This window comes from Mauremys mutica, chromosome 5 (genome assembly GCF_020497125.1).
Source record: "Mauremys mutica isolate MM-2020 ecotype Southern chromosome 5, ASM2049712v1, whole genome shotgun sequence".
Taxonomy (NCBI): domain Eukaryota; kingdom Metazoa; phylum Chordata; order Testudines; family Geoemydidae; genus Mauremys; species Mauremys mutica.
This window is the reverse complement of record NC_059076.1, coordinates 112,307,816-112,329,333: the sequence shown is the minus strand read 5'-3', so window position 1 is coordinate 112,329,333 and position 21,518 is coordinate 112,307,816.

Below are 21,518 nucleotides of genomic sequence, written 5' to 3'. Positions count from 1 at the left end.
TAAATGAGCTCCCTATCAACTATTGGATGCATCTGACATTATCATAATCCATGGTGAAGGGACATTAAACAGGATGCCTCTGAGAACTTTTGATCTGTCTGTCTATCAACTTAGCAAATTTAGACTGTCCTAAGGTATGGTGACAAAAGACTGTCCAGGTAGGGTATGTAGAGTCAAGACATCCACTGCTGCATTGGGCTCATTCTGAGATAAGCAAATAGTTTGTTAAGTGGTAGCTGTCCAAAAATCCATGAGACCCAGGAAGAGGATCATTTTCTGGTATTGGGTGGCTTAAACTTACAAAACTTCTGGCTCTCTTTATCCTCTGGAAGAAAAGCCTTCCCTGCTACTGAGTCCAATATAACCTATGAAAGGAATTATCTCAGTTGGACAGAGATTTAGATTTTTTTTTAAAATTCAGAAGCAGACACAGATCCAAAAAGAGGGAGATTGTAAATGTGATGTGAAGTAACAGATCCTTGTATGCAGCAGCTTTTGGCAGCCAATCATCCAAATATGGGTAAGCAAAAATACCCTGTTTTCTCAAATGTGCTGCTGCCACAGAAAGTCATTTTGAAAAAACTCTTGGGGCTGTGGACGGTGAACAGGAGCACCTTGTACTGGAAATGGCATCCTGCCACCATGAAACATCCAGTATTTTTGAAGACTGTGTTGGATAGACATATGAAAATAAGCATTCTTTAAACTGAAAGTGGCAAATCAATCCATAACTCTAAGTAAGTAAATTATGGAGGCCAGGGTCGACATATCAAACCAGGACTTCCAGATGTACCTATTCAATTTTCTCAAATCTAAACTGGACAGAGACACCCCACCCCCATCTTTGTTCTGTATCAGTACGTATCTTGAATAGAACCCCTGTGTGGTAGAGCGGGCACCCCAACGCCCCTTTGTGGCAGGGGTAAGATGGGGAGCCAGTGCCTTACCACTCTAGTCCTTACGTTCGCCTCACTGCGGGTGGTCTGTGATGGCCTCTTGGCCTTCTTTCCTACTATCACCCCTGTCTGGCGGGGTAGCATGCCCCAGCGGCCAGAATCCGTATAAACAGCTCAACAGCTGCCATCTGGAGCAACTTGAATACTTCCATAAGTAGAATAATCTCATGGGAAGGTTCCCTGAAAAGGGAAAAGTAGGGAGAATTGAAAGGGGGCAGTCTTTACGCCATTCAGTTTTAACCTTTCTCTACAATTTCTAGTACCCTTAATCCAATGTAATCAGCTCCATCTGTTGATGGATTGGGCAAGCCTGTCCCCAAATAAAAAAAGGGATGGCTTCTCATTCGTTGGTCCATGTCTCTTGATCCTCACATCAAAGCTGAGGCTTGATGTTCAAGGAAGCTGAAGAAGAGGGAGCACATTATTTTTCATCTTAGGTCTGGATCTGAAAGACCTTTTTCATGCTCGGTCTGGAACAAAGATGGAGGTTGCTGATGCTGTTGCTGATGTCTCTGATTTGAGGAAAAATAAACAGAGGACTGAGGGTAATACTGTCTCTGATATTGAAAAGATGGAGTATAAGGTCTCCTTCTGATTGAGGGATAAAGACCCAGAAAACAAGCAATGGATCTAGTTTCCTTCAGTTTTTCCAACAATTCAACTACAAAGACCATCCCCTTTGAAGGGCAGATCTTTCACCTTAATTCTAGTATCTATGATTTTTCTGCTTTCTATTCAGATTTGATTATTTTTTCCCTGTCTTAATACAAATCAGACCTAATACACCTCTACCTCAATATAACGCTGTCCTTGGGAGCCAAAAAACCTTACCACGTTGTAGTTGAAACCGTGTTATTTTGAACTTGCTTTGATCCACCGGAGTGCGCAACCCCCCCCTCCCGGAGCACTGCTTTACTGCATTATATCCAAATTTGTGTTATATCGGGTGGCATTATATCGAGGTAGCGGTGTATTCCTTCCCTCAAAATGTTGAGAGAAACAAAAAAATTTGACCCCAATACAAATCACAATTTGCGTATGTGAAGTAAATACACATATAGCACTAAAGTAGACCTGAGCTGCAAAATCTAGATCCAAACCATCCTAAAGTTTGGGAGTCTTCAGACCCAGTTCCTTGAAAAGGTAGGACTAGCCACAAATTTCAGCTCTCAACTCTAATGTCCCCACATGTCAGGGATGTTCAGATCTATAAGTTTGGTCTGAGCTCATCACTAAGAAGTACAAAAGACTAGAAAGCCAGTCTCAACATGTGTGAAGTATGCAGAGACTGGAAGCCTTTCCCTTCCATAAGTTCTGTTCTTTTTAATTTATTTAAGTTTTATTACGTTTCTGATGTATTAGTTTTAAAATTGTACAGGTTTTTTGCACTGATTTTGTTACAGAATAAAATTCTATTATTTGGAACATAATTCATGTTTATTAGTTCACAACATATGCTGCCGAGTGCTCAGCAGATCTGAAAGGAAACAATTACCTGTTACTGCATAATGTCACACAACTCCTAGGATCAGTTACAAGCAAAATTAGTAGGTGCATTCACAAAGTTATATTCCTACATGTAGAGCAATCACCACACAATTCCTACCAGGCCATAGAAGAGCAGGGCCAGGTGGAGCATACTACAACAACATACTCTGGTTCACTGTTAAAATGGTCTTTCAAAGCCTCCTTGAGTCATGTAGCTCCGTGTTGAGCTCTTCTAATGGCCCTTGTGTCTGGCTGTTCAAATCCAGCAGACAGATGCTCCACCTCTGCTCTCCTCCCTGGCAGAAACTTTCCCCACTTTGCTTCACAGATATTATGCAGGACACAGCAGGCAGTTATAGCCATTGGAATATTTTTCTCTCTGAGGTCCAATCTTGTGAGTAAACGTCAGTGACCATTCAAATGACCAAAAGTGCATCAACTATCGTTCTGTACCTACTGCACATTTAGTTGAATTGTTCTTTGGTGGCTGGTGTATGTATTCATGAGTCAGGGGAGCAAAAGGTAGGCTGGGTCCCCCATGATCACTGTTAGCATTTCAACATTGCCAGTGGTAATCTGCTGCTCAGGAAAGAAAGTCCCTGCTTGTAGCTTTCTGAACAGTCCTGTCTTCTTAAAGATGTGAGCATCATGCATCTTCCCTGACCAGCCCACACTGATATCAGTGAAGGGTCCCCAGTGATCCACCAGTGCTTGCATAACCATAGAATCATAGAATCTCAGGGTTGGAAGGGACCTCAGGAGGTCATCTAGTCCAACCCCCTGCTCAAAGCAGGACCAAACCCAACTAAATCATCCCAGCCAGGGCTTTGTCAAGCCTGACCTTAAAAACCTCTAAGGAAGGAGATTCCACCACTTCCCTAGGTAACCCATTCCAGTTCTTCACCACCCTACTAGTGAAAAAGTTTTTCCTAATGTCCAACCTAAACCTCCCCCTCTGCAACTTGAGACCATTACTCCTTGTTCTGTCATCTTCTACCACTGAGAACAGTCTAGATCCATCCTCTTTGGAACCCCCTTTCAGGTAGTTGAAAGCAGCTATCAAATCCCCCCTCATTCTTCTCTTCTGCAGGCTAAACAATCCCAGTTCCCTCAGCCTCTCCTCATAAGTCATGTGCTCCAGCCCCCTAATCATTTTTGTTGCCCTCCGCTGGACTCTCTCCAATTTATACACATCCTTCTTGTAGTGTGGGACCCAAAACTGGACACAGTACTCCAAATGAGGCCTCACCAGTGCTGAATAGAGGGGAATGATCACGTCCCTTGATCTGCTGGAAATGCCCCTACTTATAAACCCAAAATGCCATTAGCCTTCTTGGCAACAAGGGCACACTGTTGACTCATATTCAGCTTTTCGTCCACCGTAACCCCTAGGTCCTTTTCTGCAGAACTGCTGCCCAGCCATTCGGTCCCTAGTCTGTAGCAGTGCATGGGATTCTTCCGTCCTAAGTGCAGGACTCTACACTTGTCCTTGTTGAACCTCATCATATTTCTTTTGGCCCAATCCTCTAATTTGTCTAGGTCCCTCTGTATCCTGTCCCTACCCTCCAGCGTATCAACCACTCCTCCCAGTTTAGTGTCATCTGCAAACTTTCTAAGGGTGCAGTCCACACCATCCTCCAGATCGTTAATGAAGATATTGAACAAAACCGGCCCCAGGACCGACCCTTGGGGCACTCCACTTGATACCGGCTGCCAACTAGACATGGAACCATTGATCACTACCCGTTGAGCCCGACCATCTAGCCAGTTTACTATCCATCTTACCGTCCATTCATCCAGCCCATACTTCTTTAACTTGCTGGCAAGAATACTGTGGGAGACTGTATCAAAGGCTTTGCTAAAGTCCAGAAATAGCACATCCACTGCTTTCCCCTCATCCACAGAGCCGGTTATCTCATCATAGAAGGCAATTAGGTTAGTCAGGCATGACTTGCCCTTGGTGAATCCATGCTGACTGTTCCTGATCACTTTCCCCTCCTTTAAGTGGTTCAGAATTGATTCCTTGAGGACCTGTTCCATGATTTTTCCAGGGACTGAGGTGAGACTGACTGGCCTGTAGTTCCCTGGATCTTCCTTCTTCCCTTTTTTAAAGATGGGCACTACATTAGCTTTTTTCCAGTCATCCGGGACCTCCCCCGATTGCCATGATTTTTCAAAGATAATGGCCAATGGCTCTGCAATCTCATCGGCCAACTCCTTTAGCACCCTCGGATGCAGTGCATCCGGCCCCATGGACTTGTGCTTGTCCAGCTTTTCTAAATAGTCCCGAACTACTTCTTTCTCCACAGAGAGCTGGTCACCTCCTCCCCATACCATGCTGCAGAGTGTCTTGGAGCTGACCTTGTCTGTGAAGACAGAGGCAAAAAAAGCATTGAGTACACTAGCTTTCTCCACATCCTCTGTCACTAGGTTCCCTCCCTCATTCAGCAAGGGGCCCACACTTTCCTTGACTTTCTTCTTGTTGCTAACATACCTGAAGAAACCCTTCTTGTTACTCCTAACATCTCCGGCTAGCTGCAACTCCAAGTGTGATTTGGCCTTCCTGATTTCACTCCTGCATGCCTGAGCAATACTTTTATACTCCCCCCTGGTTATTTGTCCAATCTTCCACTTCTTGTAAGCTGGTTTTTTGGTGTTTAAGACGAGCAAGGATTTCACTGTTAAGCCAAGCTGGTCGCCTGCCATATTTACTTTTCTTCCTACACATCGGGATGGTTTGTTCCTGCAACCTCAATAAGGATTCTTTAAAATACAGCCAGCTTTCCTTGACTTCTTTCCCCGTCATGTTATTTTCCCAGGGGACCTTGCCCATCAGTTCCCTGAGGGAGTCGAAGTCTGCTTTTCTGAAGTCCAGGGTCTCTGTTCTACTGCTCTCCTTTCTTCCTTGTGTCAGGATCCAGTCCTTTCTTTTGATGTACTCAGTGGCAAGGTGGTCTGGTGCCAAAATAGGGATATGTGTGCCATCTAGCTTTCTACTGCAGTTTGGGGGCCCCAGAGCTGCAAAGCATTCACTATGTCCTGCACATTGAAGAGAGTCACTGTCCTGCATAACAGGAGATGATTAATGGCTCCACATATTTGCATGACAAAGGATGCCAAGGTGAATCTCCCGACTCCAAATTGATTCCCAACTGACTGGTAGCAATCTGGCATTGCAAGTTTCCACAGTACAATCACTACTCGCTTTTCCACTGTCAGTACAGCTCTCATTTTGATGTCTCTGTGCTGGAGGGCTGGGATGAGCTCTGCATACAGATCAAGGAATGTGATCTTGAGCATCTGAAAGTTCTGCAGCCATTGCTCACAATCCCAAGCCTGCATTATGATGTGATCCTACCAGTTAGTGCTTGTTTCTTGGGCCCAGAAGCAGCGCACCACCATTTGTGATTGCACCATGAATGCTGCCAACAATCTTGAATTGGTTCTCTCTATATCCCATAGCAATCTGCCTTCCAGGAAATTGTCATGTTCTGTGGCTCTTCTTGTGTCTCTGCAAATACCAGAGGATCGTGTGTAAAATGGGCCTCAACATAGTCACAGATCTGCTCTCAGTGTGTTTATATATAGCAAATAGTATCTATTTACTATTTGTTACTTATGCTGGCTAACACAAATATAGGGAAGTGAGATGGAGTCTGTTCTAACCTCATGTCATCAGTAGACTGTCCATGGGTTCCAACTGCTGAGCCAGATCTGCCTTCAGGTTACATTAGACAGCAGATATGTCTATACTTATCATGGATCGATGCTGGGGTGCTTGATCCACTGGGGTCAATTTAGCGGATCTAGTGAAGACCCGCTAAATCGACTGCAGATTGCTCTCCCATCGACTCCAGTACTCCACTGACACGAGAAGCATAAGGTAAGTCGATGGGAGAGTTTCTCCTGTTGACCCAGTGCTGTGTAGACTCAGCAATAAATCGACCTAATCTATGTCAACTCCAGCTACGTTATTCATGTAGCTGGAGTTGCATAACTTAGGCCGACTTACTCCCGTAGTGTAGACCAGACCAGTGAGAGCCCACAGGTGTCACTCAGAGTGGCTTAAGAAGATGTGGTCTTTCTAATTTCTGATCTTTCAGAATGGAATTGGGGCCATGTTGTAGTAAGGTTTGGGGTGGCTGAAAATGACATTTCCTTGTCCATTTCCATTTACTATTTTCTGTTTATGTAGGTTCTTATATGGCCCCCATCATCACAGTAGTATCTCCCATTCCCAGACTCTTAACTGTGTTTTCTATCCTGTTTCTGGAGGTCCTACTCTTTTGAATGTTTTTATCCCAGATACTCAAAGTACTCTCTTTTCTTGTGCTAGTCTCCTCTTTCCTCTTCCTGGGTTTTCTAGTTATAGTCCATGTGCTTTTGTTTCCCTGTTGTCCCTTTTCTCACTTTATCCTCTGATTGTTGTTTGTTTCTCTACTCCACCTCTCCAGTCTGCTTAGCCATGCTCATTCATTCCTCATCCACCCACTTATTTGCTTTAACTCTTTCCTCGCACTAACATTAGCCTACTGTCATGGTTTCCTTTCATTCTCTCACATGCTCACAAATCCACTCTGATTCCTTCCTCTCACACTCATTCTTCATACATCCACTTATTCATTCTCTTTCTTACATGCAAACCCAGTCACTCATTCATTCTTCCCTCAGGATCTTGGGGAGACAGAAAGAGAAGAGCCAATGGGAAGAGGAGGCATTGGGGATGGCTTTTGTGAGGAGGGTTGGGGGAGATACCAATACCAAGGAAATTGAAAAGAAGTGGTGTGTATAGGGCATAGAAAAAGAGAAGCACTGGTGTAAGTTCTGGGGTAGGCAGGAAAAGAATTGGTGTCAGGATGAGTGTTTTTTTGAGGGGGCGAGGGAGGTTGTTGCTGGGAAGGGGAGGCTGGAGGAGACAAGAAATTGTTGCTACTGGGTTGGAGTGACACTAGAGGTGGAATGGATGGTTCACTGCACTGTCGACCTGCTGTTCCAAGAAGATTAGTTTTCTCTCAGTTCTCTAGCATATTTGGTTTGCATATCACCTTTTATGAGAGTATCCCCAGGACTTTGGTGGTTTACAAGAATGAGTTGAATGCCTTCTGTGCATTGTTGGGTGAGCCAAATTGACAGCCTTTCTGTGGACTGTAGAACCAACAGGGGGGACTTTTGAAAACTGATAAGATCAGTGAGTTTTACTGTGACACTTGCCAGGTATCCCTATTCACCATCCCATCCCGAAAGTACTTCTAACCATGGATTCCCCCACTCTAGTACTGCTGTGTGGTGTCAGTATTATATGCTCCCAAATTCTGGTAAGGACTTGAACTGGTGGTGGACTTCTGTTCCAGAGTGAAACTAAATGAACCATACAATTTTATTTTGGTTAAAACAATAACAAGTCTTAGTATACAGCACATAATTATTTATTCTTGTATAATCACCAGCACAGTTACTTTGAGAAATAATATGGAGGTAGGTTTTCTATTGGAAGTTTGCTTGGTTGCATGCAAACAAGTTATACCTAGAGATCTGAATACACATTGAGTTCACTTAAATAAACACATATTAAGGACAAAAATTGAAAAGATACATTGTCCATGCACCAAAATAAAACCTATGCAGACATATACAGGTCCAATAAAATCCTGTTATAAATGAATGCTTGATAAAGGAATAAAGTATGGATGGACCCAAGCCACCAAATCAGATCAGAATCTTCCCATTTTGGGGATGTTCAAGTCCGGATTGAATCAGGATATAAACTCTATGTAAAATCTCTAGAATAAACTTATTAGAAGGATAAAGTTCTAGTGAATTAACCGGTAATTGCAGAGTAAAACTGAGCTGATCAAAGGGCTTAAGGGTGAATAGATGAACCAGGCCAGACCATATTTTTTAAACCAAAGCAAATATCTCTTTTAAAAGAACAGATTTATAAAAAGGATAACATTTGCTTAAACAAACCTGTGTACCTAGAATTTCTTTTTTTATTTACTTGCTATGTAAAGGACAACAACGCAGAAACAACTATGGCCACTAGATGGCAGAGTTCCCATTCCAACATGAGCTAGGTTTTTACACTTCTGCATACAAAATAACAGAAGAATTACAGTGAACTTTGTCTACTTGACAGTTATAAACATGACACTTCAGATCCAAATTTCCATCGAATTACACAAAACATGGTAATTTGAGGATATTTTTGTATTTCAACTCTCTTTTGCGTTACTAGGCTATTCTATACACTAGCACCGTGTTAATGTTTTGTTTTTCCAAATGCAAATTTTACCTGATTGGAAAGCTGTTTGAAACATAAAATTATTTCTTCAAAATAATCAGTTATTTTAATGGACTGAAAAATGTGGAGAAGTCACATAAATTTCTTGATATTTGTACCACAGAGTACACAAAACATTCAGCAAAGTGTCAACTGTGTGTATTGCTCTGTAAGTACCTTGCAAAATGCTAAGAAAAAAAAAACAACCCTCTTCACACCCTGGAGAAACTTGCACTCTGTACTGTAGAGAATCAATATTTTTGTTTTCATTGACTCCACTGAAAACATTTAGCTTTTTTGGACCTACTCTACTAAGGTCAGATTTTCAAACGCACTCAGGCCCAGCTCTCCAAAAGTATTTATACATCTAACTCCAGTTGATTTCAATGGGCGGTAGGCACTTAAATATCTTTGAGGATCTGTGCCTCAGAGCTGGCTTAATTCTGCTTCTAGTGAAGCAGTGTTGGCAACTCTTGTGATTTTTATTGCGACTCTCACTATATCTGATGTTTGTCTTAAAGGCCCTGTTCCTAGATACATGTCATTACTGGAGAATCTCAGCTTTCATTCTAAATAACAGTAAGGTTCTATCCCTCTTGGTTTGGGGAAAAAGCTTGAAACTGTGAACCCTGAAGAATCCAAACCAGAAAACAAACAAAAGAACTCCAATTCTATTATTTAAAAAAAATCTCATGTCTTTTAACACAATCTCATGATTTTTGCGGTCTGACTTATGATTTTTTGGGAACTTTGGATTTGCAGTCCTGTTGAAGTCTATGAGAGTTTTACCATTGACTTCTGATGGAGGAGACTTAGGCCAGCACTGAGTGCTTTTGAAAATACCATCTCTAGTGGTTTTGTTAAATATTTTGATAGTAAGTGAAAACCTATGGAAAAGAAAGTTACAGTACCACAAATTTAGAACAATGAGAAATGTTCCCGCCTCTTGTTTATCTTTAAGAATAACCACATTAGCAATTTTGTGCTGAAAAAAATTCTCTCTCTGGGGACTTTAGTGGAGTTGAGGGTGATTGCATTTCACAGCATTTTACCCTTAGAAAGGGCGAATGACCACTCTCAAGATAACATGAAGATTTCAAAGTACCTCATAGTTAACATAAATTATTAAATCTTCCTATGACTATGAACATTTATTTGGCTATGTGGAGAGTAACAAAAATGAACAGTCTCTAAATTTACACAAAGTATTGAAGGTTTGAAATGATAAACTATCCTTCCTCTTTGGGATTTTTATATTATAAACATCTGTATCATTCACATGGTCCTGATTATAAAATTATAAAGAAGGAAACGAAGTTCTAAGGGAATGGAGCAACATGCCACTTGTGTCTGGTATCAACTGTGTTGTGTCTTGTAAACCAAGAATATCCTCTGGCTGATATCTTGACACGTAGCATTTTAATATATCTTGAGGTTCATGACTAGTTGCGTAATCTCATTGTATTATAATGTATTACAGTACAAGAGAGCCGTGTGCATGGTTAATTACCATAAATGACAAACCAACACATTTATAAAGATGAATTCCCAAAGTAAACCATTCAAAGTGAATACAATATCCTTTGATGTATGGTAGAGTAATTCCACAGGGTTAATTTTTTTTTAATAATGTAGGTGAGCTACTAGGAAAAGTGGGAACAATCTGTTTTTAACCTGTCCCTTTCAGATTATTTTATTTATGTTCTTGTGAGTATATAAAACTCAGTGCTTTTGAGAAACATACAAACAATTAATATATAATATATGCATCAACAACACTCTCACAGTCCCTGACCAGTAACTTGAACCTTTGTATACATGAATCAAAAGGAATCTTTTCTGCACTGAAACCTTAGCTGAGATTTTAATCCCCATAGATGATGGCAGACTCAAATTCTCACTAAGCAAGTGTTTTATAATTTTGGCATATTATTTCTTCCTGGGAAGAATGGGTAACCATTAGCTGCTAGTCAGAGAATCGATTTTGAATTTGTCTACTAATGAGTGCCTCTAGCTGAAAAACCCAAAACAGAGACAAATTATCTTGCGTTCACTGATGACTAATCCTTTTGTTTGCAAATCCTAATATGATCATTTAATTTCACTCATTTGTTAGTGGCAATGTGAGTCTCTCTACAAAAGCCATCATTTGCCAACATTTACCTCACAGTGGAATCTGAAATACTTAAGATACATACTAAATATAATATCTCCCCCCCCGCCCCAATAGGTGTCCCCTAAGAAAATCAAATGTCTGCTTAAAATAACCATAAACAATCTGAATGGGCTTTGCCTGATAAGTCCATCTTAATCAGCTTTCATTGTACTATGTTTTTTAAAGTGGTTGCTAAAAGTTTTTTTTAGCACAGGGATTTCAGTAATTGAGATACATTAGGATTTTTTACCTGCAATTCCGCCTGTTTCGTAAAAGCTTTATTGTAAGTACAATAGGAAACAATCTGCAACACATAGGGAAATGGGCTTAATATTTTTGTACCATATGTTTCCCTCTGCTTATGCAGAGTTATTTTTTTCAGTTACATGCATATGGAGAAATAGCTCTATAGCTATATCCACATATATATAGAAAGAGGCAAAATAGTTTTCCTGGGAGGCTGGGTAACTTTGAATCTCAATTTTTCTCATTGTGGCCCACAGCATTTCCAACTAAACCACATGGGGACAGCACAAGAGAGACCATAAGAAGAATGGGATTGTGAGAGGTACACTCCTATGTCTGAGTCCATAACATTCATCCTCAGAATTTCTAACATGGTATGGCGTGACTTTAAATCAGTCTCTTCCTTCTTTCCTGTACATTCTGCACCACTTAATCAGGATGTGGTTAATCAGAAAATCAGCTTACTTGGGTTATTTCCCAAGAAACCAATTCATTCTCAATGATAATAAAAGGCAAGGACTGCTGCTTTATTAGGATGCTAATTCTTCTTAATTCAGATGCCGGCAGTAGATTAAGTTGTGGTTAAATTGATATGACACATTGAAATCAAGTGTTTATGATCCTCTCTCTATCATGCTCTGGCATGTTTATTTGTCCCTCTTCTCTCAATGGGAGAAAAATAAATTATTTTGTCCTTGCTGAAAGAGTAAAATTTTATGAAGCCTTTGAAGATGTAACTTACTACTCTTACCTTCATGGGTGTTAAACTGGGGTTTCTGGAAGAATATCTGTGATTGAAAATGAGCCAGCCAAGGCTCTCAAATCCCAATGGAAACATTTGCAGCTGCTGCATTTCTACAACAAAGTAATGTTGCAGAAGAGCTAGACAAAGGTTAACGAAGGAAAACAGAGGTGCCAGTAGGTGTGGGAGAATGTGTACTAGCAGGAGGGGGTGGGGCATAAACTCTACAGTGCAACACAGAGACAGAAATTGCCATTCTAGAACAGACCAATGGTTCACCTAGGCCAGTATCCGTCTCTGACAGCGGCCAGTAACAAATGCTTTTTGGAAGGTGCAAGAAACTTTATAGTGAACAGTTATGGAATATCTGCCCCTAGGGGAAGGTTACTTTCTTCCTAATACTAGCAGTAAGTGGTTGGTTTATCAAGTAGATTTACACCCCAGCTTGCCATGATCTAAGTGCTTATATAGACCAGACCTCAGAATGTCAAGTCATCCTCAATTTTTCTGGAGAAACTCCGGGAAATCTCAGGGATGTTTATTGTGAGCTCTCACACCTTGCTGGTTGGGTGGGAGCATTTAATCTGTAATTGGTTTTTGAAGTTAATAGGTATTAAATTTTTTAAAAGATTCTTAGTTGGACTAAAACTCTGTACCTCTCTCAGTTGCTCAACTTTCACTCACTAAATCTTCACTCACCTTAGAATATTCCAGTGCAACCATCACTAGAATATTCTAATGTTAGAATAAAACCCAGGAAAAGAAAAACCCTCAAAATAAGTTTTAAGCTTTCTTTAGACACCATCCAGAGGCTGTCTGGCTGAATAAATATGTACATACATACATTCGTACATATATACATAAATTAATTAAATAAATAAATGGCATAAGGCCAAATGCAGGAAGTAGCTATACTCCTTTTTTAACACAAGATATTTGTTGTGATTTAATGTTTAAAACAAAAGAGGAGCCTTTGGATAATTGAGATTAGCTCTTGTACCAAGACTGTAAAAAGCGACAGTCCTGTGGCACCTTATAGACTAACAAACGTATTGGAGCATAAGATTTCGTGGGAGAATACCCACTTCGTCAGACGCATGGCGAAAAGCTTATGCTCCAATACGTCTGTTAGTCTATAAGGTGCCACAGGACTCTTTGTCATTTTTTACAGATCCAGACTAACATGGCTACCCCTCAGATACCTGTACCAAGACTGATAGTCACTCCATGTGAGCATCCTGATTAAGAGGATTCTGCTATATTATGTCTTGGTTTTGAAGACCCAATTTTCACATTTCATGTATAAGCTTGGTAGATTGCTTACCTGAGTCTCAATAGGTATTTTAATTTTAAAGTTACTCAGTGTTATGTATGTCTGCTCCCATGCATCCCAATATCATTATTTATTATTTGGATCATCATAGTGCATAGGGCCCCAGTCACAGAGCAGGATCCCCTTGTCTGTATGCCCTGGAAGTAAATCATAGCAGCCAAATTTAGCACCAAAACCTTATAAGGGGAGCAATAGCTCCACACACCCTGCATTCACCTGAGATTCAGGTCAGCCTCTTGACTAAATGTCTTACTTGATGATGGGAAACAAATCTGAAAATAATGGGACAGATTCTGTACTGTTCCTGACAGTCCAGTGGGAGGAAGGGAGGAACAAAGGGCTTTAAGCCTCCTTTGCCCTGCTCCTATGGGCCAGAATAGTGCGTCGGGGCTGCAGCAGGGGGGCAGAATCAGCCCCAGAGGTTTTGGTTGGCTCTGTCAAATTGGAGAATTTTTTTTGTCTGCTTCATAATGCCTCATCAATCCGGAGGAGAGCAAAAAAAAAATTAGAAGTGGTTTAGAAAACATGACCCATGAAGAAAGGTTTAAAGAACTGGGCATGAATTTAGAGAAGAGATGATTGACGGGGGGTCATGATAGCAATCTTCAAATATATTAAGGGCTATTTATAAAGAGGATGGTGATCAATTCTTCTCCAGAGCTACCAAGGGTTGGACAAGAAGTAATCATCTATATTTGCAGCAAGGGAGATTAGGTTAAACATGAGGACATTTTTTCTAAGTATAGTTAAGTACTAAAATAGGTTATCAAGGGAGGTTGTGGAATCCCCTTCATTGAAGAACAGGTTGGACAAAAACATGCCAATGATGGTCTAGGTATGCTTAATCTTCCCTCAGTGTAGGTGGGGGACTGGCCTAGATGACCTTTTGAGGAATATTCCAGCCGTATATTTCTATAATACCCAATTATGCTGGAATTGTAAGGTTTTGAGGTGCAAGAAAGTGAGTTAACAATCATGCATCAATTGTAAAGAACAAATTGTTTTCATGAATATACCCAGCATTTAGTCAGAGTTTCTGGAGGTCTAGTTCATCTGGTAAATATACAGCAGTTCTAATACTGTAAATTATCTGGGGACAATTCAGAGATTCTGCAGGAAGATCAATTGCCCAAGTAACCAAAAGCACTTAGTTCTTGAAAGGTTGTCATATGTAAGCCAGTGTGTTTGTGTAAAACAGGGATATATCCATTCCCATATCAGTAGAGATGGAAGTGACCGGAGGGGAAAGGATGTTAAATAAGGAACAGGTCAGTGGCAACAACAAACAGCTGAACTGCCAGCTGGTTATGCCTGAACTGCCAGCTGGTTAAGAGGCTGCTGCAGTTGTGAGACTCTGATCCTCGTGCCCATTGTATCCAGCATGAATCTGTTGCTGTTTCCAAGGGATTACCTATCCTAGTTTGCAGACTCAAGAGGCTGACATAGTTTGGATAAAGTTCTGATGAGCAGCCAAACTTTTGAGTGTTTATCCCAACAGAATCTAAAGCTCTTGGAGTGCCTCCATCACTAGGTAGCAGCATTTTGTCAGTCTGTTAAGATATCCTGTGCTGTTGTAACATATGGGACATTTCTGAAGAAATTTTGTTTCACCTTGTTTTCTGTCCTCCACCTCTCTTGTGTTCCCGCCTCCTTCCCTGTCACCTCTCTCTCACCTCAACACTTTGCTGTCATTTCCTGGTATGTTGTCCTGATTTAAGGCCTGTCAATAGGATGGCTGACATGAGCAAGGATTTGCAGAATCAAAGCTTTATGGGCATGACATGTTCATTAGATCACTGAGCCGGTGTAAATCCCCATTGATTTCGAGCAGGATTGTGAGCTCCTTGGGGCAGGAACTATAATTTCACATACCAGTGGTACTTTGTAAATAATCAGTAATAATACAAAATAATCTGTTCAAACCTTTAATGTTTTGATGCACATAATAAATGTGCATATAGCACCAAGCACAGTCACATGAAAATAAGGCATATATGCAGAGACAGAAAAATGCACATTTTAACCTACACATTTCCAGCAGTAATACATCAGGCAAGCAAAACTCATACATAGAAGAAATAAAAACAAACATTAAAATAAATCTGAGAATCTGAGTCAACATATTTTTCATAGAGATATAAAATTAAAAAAGACATTATTCTAATATATAGTATTTTAAAAGGTGCTAGTTTCAAAATGGGGAGTAGCTCCATGTTTTACAGATAAAAAGACTGCGTTTGGGCCAGCTCCTCAGCTGGCATAAATCAGCATAGGTCCATTGAAGTCAATGGAGCTACACCAGTTTACACTAGGTCAGGATCTGGTCCCTAGTTCTATACACTGTAATAGCATGTAACTAGCTAAAATGAAATGAGATATTTGCCTTTGTCCCACCAATTGTATCAACTATGGTTTGACCAGCATATTTACAGCAACTGCCTCAAGAGTTTAGCTAAAGTACCTTGTTAAGAAACAATTATTGTAGGCTCCAGCAAGGTGCTCCCTTCAGCACACCCCACTTTACTATTCAGAAAAGCCATTTGCTTTCACATTCAAGGGGTTGGAATTTCATTTCTAGGTGGAGTTTTTAAGAGTTTTCAATGGGGTATTTCCAGTGTTCAATCTAGGCATTCTGGAGAAGAGGGTGGGTCTAGCTCTGCTAACTTGTGTTGGCCATGACTCAGCCCTCTCCCACTGTAGGAGCTATCCTGGATTGGTCTTCGAACTCCTGGGTCTTTGTTTTTAATGGAGATATCCTATCGCCTAGAACTGGAAGGGACCTTGAAAGGTCATCAAGTCCAGCCCCCTGCCTTCACTAGCAGGACCAAGTACTGATTTTGCCCCAGATCCCTAAGTGGCCCCCTCAAGGATTGAACTCATAACTCTGGGTTTAGTAGGCCAATGCTCAAACCACTGAGCTATCCCTCCTCCACAAAGACTTCCACTGTACCTGGCCCCTGAGCAAATCTGAAAGGAAGGGGAGGACACCTTGTGCACCAATGCTGGGCCACATCCAACTGAGAATACAGCCTACTTCAGAGGCTTGGATTGGATTTTTGATTAAAGGAACATATAACATTAAGGACTCGATTCTCCATTTTCCTGTTTCTTGTACATCACTACAAAGTGTGTGCAAAGTGGGTTCAAACTCTAATGAATCACAATGGTAGCATTTTCCATCCATGGTGCACTGGTGTAAATGACCACACAAGGTGCACAACAATCAGGCCCTATGAAGGAGTGTAGAAAACTGATTTTATCTTGGTGGAGCTAGAGTTAAAAATAATAGAATAACAGCTGTTGAATATCACTTTAATGAGTAGTTTTTTACCTTGACTAAATTTGCCCACTTTTAATAAAGTGAGATAAACAAGTTTCTGTTCCAAACTCCCTGCTTCCTTTACTTATTAATGCAATCTCTATTTTGGGAGGTGAGGCAAAGACTCTCCACCTCTAAGCCCCCCATTATCTATGCACATAATGTGAATATAGGTGGGGAAGTTAAATTCAAAGCAGCTGACGGTGTTAGTTGCTGTTTCTTCTCTCACTTTATACCAGACTATGTTACCTTTAATTGCTATCTTAAATGGTAAAATTGTGGCCTTTACTACTTCCATAAACTGGAATCTCTCCTCATTGGACTCTGCCTTCTGCTGTTCCAACAATATAATTTACAGATATCTCAGTAAAGGCTTGAAAGAATTCCTCAAAACATGGTTGCCAAGGCATCCAGTTAGGCTCTGGCATGGTAACTTCCTCCACCTCCCAAACATGGGTTCTGTCTGGACACAGCTCAGATGTTGGGAGCTACTTCTGCCAAGCCCCAAACTGGCAAGGGGGCTACAAATATTACTGACTCCAAGTTAATTTAGAAATCTTGCTGTAGGACTTTTTATTACTTCCCTTCAGAAATTAATGCCCCCAAAGTATTCATAAGTAACAATGGCTTTACTAGCATACATCAGATTAAGATGATTCATTTAAAGTGGATATGTGGAGTCCCAGACACTTAGCTACATCGTCTGTTAGTGTAAGTAACAGCTCACTTCAGTGTAACTATGCTGATTTACACCAGCTGGTGATCTGGCCCATTTTAGGTACTATTTGATATTGAATTGCTTCTGGTCTTAAATCAGCAAATGCTTTAAAAGTCACGTTCCAATACAATGGGATGAAGTTGTTAAATTAATATTGGTAAAGCATTTTGAAATTTCTAGATAAAAGGCACATTTTTTTTGCAAGTGCACTCAACTTAATTGGGAATTCCACTTAATTGGGACATCTCCCAGGGAAGCCATATAAGTTTAATGATACTAAATGGCAATAGCAGCTGCTTAATTAAGATGCCTCCAGGTGACTTTGTAGATTCAGATTAATGTATTTATTTATTTTGATTTATACAGAAAAGGTACTGCCCAGAGCTCAAGGCAGAAAGACAATGTATAAAAATATACACAAAAATTCAGTACTACCTTATCCTTATGAATTCCTTCTCAATAAACCCCAAATTAATACTCTCTCTCGCCTTCCCACCTGATGCCCTCATCCTTCCTCCCCATTCCCAAGGGAAAGCTGGAGAATACATATGGGCTGTGTAGCATTGCCAGTAGGTCAATAGATACAGGCCTTATTGAACCTACATGGGCAGTCATGGACCATTCCCTGAAAACATTTCTCTTGGTTTAAGCCTGGGGTTTTCAGCTCAAGCACCTGGATCAGTGCTTATTTTTTTTCAGTGCTTGCTGGGGTTGAGCCACGGCATCTCTAGACTTGGCAGTTCCAAGCCCTGGCACGTCTAGGCTCAGTAGTTCATAGTCTTGGTATCTCTGGGCCAACTGCATCAGTTATAAAAGTAACAAACTTGCTTGAGCCCCAGCACCTAATTGCTTGAGCCCTGTCACCTCTTTCATTACAAATTAAACACTTCCCTGGATTGATCTGAACTGCTGCTGTGTAACACAAGGAGTCAGCATCTTGAATTGCCCCCAGAAACATATTGATACAATATGTTCTTTGCAGGATACATTGATAAATAAGCAGGCTCCCACATGAGCCAGTCCAATAACTTTATAAACTCCCTACAGCTCCCTGTACTATCATAAATTGTAACAGTGTCTCCTGTGAATTAGGAAGGACATTTAATCAGGACAAAAGGGTGTTCCACCAGGTCATCCCCACTGAGTAAGTTTTTCTGCATAATAATAATTGCTATTATTATAACAGGGTTACTTCTCTGGCCACAGATGCTATGGCTTACCTGAAAGATTCCAATACGTACTCCTGATGAATCAAAGTGATGAGCATCGCAATAGGTAAGTAAATACATTAGGATCTTATTTTAAGAAGATTTCTCTCTTGTTTGTATGACCAACCTCATTTCAATCAAAGGAAGACTTCTTTGTGATTAGAAGAACACTGTTTTGAATGATAGATGACTGGATTACAAACATATTCATGGTATGTACCATGTATTGGGAAGCCTAGGTACCTTAAATGGTGAGAATTGTAGCTTTGACTCATAACTGCTGGAAATACATTGCTTGGTGAGCTAATTTTCTAAAATCTTTGAAGGCACAAAAGTAAAAACAGAGGTGCAGTGTATGCTGATTTGGAAGATACGAGACCAGAGACATTTTTATATAACCATTGTAATCATAGCAAAAGCTGGATCTAATTTTATAAGAAATGTGATTCCATTTAATTGTAGTTAGCCAGATGTCAAATGAAGGTTCTTAACATTAGGGTACTGTTTTAATCCAATAAAGCAAAAACAAACACGAGTTTCTTACTTTTGCAAAGAAAAGCTGTTTTTATTCTCATAATTCATGTGATTTACTCTGACTTGGGGAGCTTTTGTTGTTCTGTAGTCTATTCCCTGATCCTCCAGATTGTCTATAAGAAAGACTATTATGGATATATGCAAACTATAGATTAACTCCACAACTCACAAACACTTATAGAAAGTAAGTGTTCAAGTACAATATTACAAACATTACTCTATACCAGTCTATCCAAGTCCTCCAGGAGGAAAACATGTGTTTTATGTCTAGCAATTACATATGAGACAAATGTTGATTTCCTGGTTTTGACAAAGCCTTTAAGACAGAATTAATAATTTTTTTTCAGAATGATTTGCTTATCTTTACAGCATTCATCCACATGATGTATGTGACTGGATTTCTATTTATTATACTGATTTCATTTCTTCTATGCAGAGAAACATCTGAAACAATACAAGATGTTGATATAAAGTGCTGTAATTGCTAATCTATCATGTCCCACACATGTGATCTCTGGTAACAGGAAACACAGACACCCTTTGCTCTGCCATAGTGATAAATATCTTCAAATTGTTCTGCTTCATTTTATATTCATTATGTAAATGAAATCATATTTGCATGAATAGAGGTGTTATTCTTCTATCATTCAAACTTCCTCCGAACATCGGCAAAGCCACCGTACACACCAGTAAATGACACTCTTCAACAATGATTATTAACTGCAGCTTCATTTCCAATGTCCTTATTGCAACATTCCCAAGGACTTAACTGTCACAAACACAGTAAGTCTGTTCTCTTCTCAAAGGCAAAACTGAACTTTGCAGTTATTGAACTGATTTCTCAATGCTTCTCTCCTTGTGCTGATGGTATGGAGAATCTAGGGCTGGTCAAGGAAAATGAACTTCATTCAGATGTACCCAGGAGAACAAATTGCACGCTTTGCAATGAAAAATTGACTATTATAAAGGTAATTTTCCATGCTGCACTTAAAAGCGAATGACCATACCTAAAGAAACTGCAGTACTTTCTTAAACAAAAAACTGGCTCCCTAGAGTTTTCCAAGGACAAATATCCACCACCTGCAAACTCTTGGCTCAGTTTTGAAATATGTCCAAATCAGGCTGAACAATGACTGGCACTTAAACCTCTAAAGCACTCTTTAGTGACCAGGGAATTTCTTCTGTCTTTACTGACTCTGTGTCACTGCATATGATGAATTAGAAATAAGAGCACACTGGGAAGACAGAGATCAGGTGATCTGCTGAGCTGAAATGGCAGGAAGAGAGCTAGGAGCAAAGGAGTGCTAAATCCTATTTTCTCTGAGTGTTATAATGCACCTAGAACCAGCCCTGACTGCTCTAATATCACCAGTGTGAATGAGAGCTTGTCAGCAGCAAGCATGCCAACCATTTAAGCTCCCCTGAGTAAAATGGTATATCCTTTGGATATATAAAGTGGCGTAACTTACTTGTGAAGGGTGTTTTTCTCTCTCTTCATTTGCCATCTGAATGTCAGCTGAACTCCTCTCTCAGCTGCCCGTACATTAAATAGCCGTGCACACAATCTTATAACAAAAATCATTCAAGTAAGGGAGTAGCAATTTTTCACAAGTCACAAATGTTCTACCACATTTCTATCAAAATCACATAAAAATCAGCAAAGTGGAGAGCACTCTGAACTAAAATAATGCCCCAAAACTCTATCAATGAAAACTATAATGTAGCTTTTAAAAAGTGACAATTTTTATATATTACTCAGGTCAGCCTTTAAATTTTTTGATTTTCCATTCTCAGAATGCAACCTTGACTGTGCCCCCTCCAAGGAGAGGCGAGGCCAGCGTTTTAGCCTCAGTTACATAAATAAAAGTAACTTTTGGAAATATTTGAAAATCGTGAAGTCTTCCAGTAGAATGAAGACAACACAGAAAAGCAAATACTTCCCCCACAGATGAGCCATTAGGGAAATATATGGAAACTGTGTATTTCCAATCCATCTGAAATGCCTGAGCACTTTCATTCCTGGAAAGGAGCACATGGGGTGATAGTAACAATTTTCATTCCTTAAATCTAACAGCAGGTGCCACAGCACTGATTTTAAATGCACATCATAAATTCCCAACAATATGTGAAAGGATGATATATTTATCTATGTCAAACTACATCTGTAGCACAGTTATTATGGGCCAGAGACTCATTTCTTTCAATTAGAAGAGGGGAAAAGTTAGAAGTCTACAATGTAGCCAAAAATAGGTTTTGTATTTACAATTCAGAGAAGTTGATAATTTGGATTTACGAAAGCTCAGGTGGAGCCCTTTAGATTATTATTAGCCCTTCCAAACTCACAGCTTTTTTTCCAGACCTCTCACTTGACTCAAGCTCCTGACTGTGCAGAAGGTCTGACCTTAACCCATCAATCCATGCCTTAGAGACCAAATTTCAGTTCTCCAGCTCTGCCTCTTTTTGGTTCAGTCAATCAGCCCTTTAACTTTCATGCAGCCACACTAGGCTCTCCTGGACATGAGGAAGTAAGGGACCTCAA